At 57.2% G+C, this 1,155-nt stretch overlaps 1 protein-coding gene across 1 annotated transcript in view; it reads right to left on the reverse strand.

The window, feature by feature from the left end:
• Nucleotides 1–1,155, reverse strand: part of RHBDF1 (rhomboid 5 homolog 1 (Drosophila)) — a 21,488-nt gene that overhangs the window by 17,154 nt on the left and 3,179 nt on the right. The window lies entirely within an intron of this gene.

Below are 1,155 nucleotides of genomic sequence, written 5' to 3' on the forward strand. Positions count from 1 at the left end.
CTGAACCTGCTCTCCTACCCATGTCACTGTGTAGAAGTTGCCTGCAAGCTGCAAGACCTCCAGGAGGAAGAGACCCGGCCACATGCTGTGCTGCACACCGGCCTACGTGAGAGAACTCAGCACTGCAAAACAGCACTGAAGCCCCACATACATCCTCCGAGCAGGAGACTCCCAGGACTGCCGAAGCCATCTGTGCACCTCTAGGCCGCTCCCTGTGGGACCACACATACTCCCAGGGCACAAAATGCCTACGCACACTATGAAGCACAGGCAGGGATGCAGCCACCAATGTGAGCCCCAGCACTTAACAGTACAGCCTGAGCAGGCAAGAGGAAGGTACGTCATGGGGTCTGCTGGTGCAACAGCCACACAAGTCTGCTCCTCACCCCAGTGCTAGGCAGGACATCAGCATCTCCCTCAGCACGGGGGAGCTGCACCACCACTGTCCAGCGCTCCTTCCTTGCTCAGCGTAGCTCCATGTGCCTTCTCTGTCTTATAGTGTAATAGCTCCAAGGGCAAATTTGTCCCCCCCGCAGCAAAGTGGTTCTTAGTGCCCCAGCCTCTCCACCCTACACACAAGCTGCCTGTTGTGAGGGCCTCTGGGGCAGAAGGTTATCCCAGCCCTCTTGCACAACACTTCTTGTTAGGACCTCCACAGCACCCTCCCAGGATATCCCCACATCCTTGACACGCTCTTGCTTAATTGTCCTGGCAAGAGCAGCACCAGGACAGGGAACTGAGAGAAGCAGCACCCTAGAAGTGCAAGGACAGCCTCAGATAGGCCCAGAGGCTGCCTGCAGTCCTGAAATAAGCACACTGCTTCACGACCCAGCCCTCCCAACCTGCAAGAAACATATCACAGAGAGCTGCTGTGGGAGAGCTTCACCACCAAGGCAGCTGGGGAACATCTGAGGCAAAGGAAAACAACGTGTGGGAGGTCAGTCTCTTCCATAGCTGGAAAGTTGCTCCTCTGTGAGTGGGCGAAGCCTGGCTGGCTGAAAGTGCCCCTGACCTGTGGAGCTCCAGGGATGCTCCTGGGATCCAGGCAGGCCTGACACTCTGCCAGGGATACAAGCCAGGTACCTCAGGAGAGCAGCTGGGCAAGCCGCTCCCTTTGGACAAACTAGGCTAAGCCTTTGCCACGGGAAGGGAAGG

The sequence above is a fragment of the Buceros rhinoceros genome, unplaced genomic scaffold, assembly GCF_000710305.1.
Source record: "Buceros rhinoceros silvestris isolate BGI_N320 unplaced genomic scaffold, ASM71030v1 scaffold19599, whole genome shotgun sequence".
Taxonomy (NCBI): domain Eukaryota; kingdom Metazoa; phylum Chordata; class Aves; order Bucerotiformes; family Bucerotidae; genus Buceros; species Buceros rhinoceros.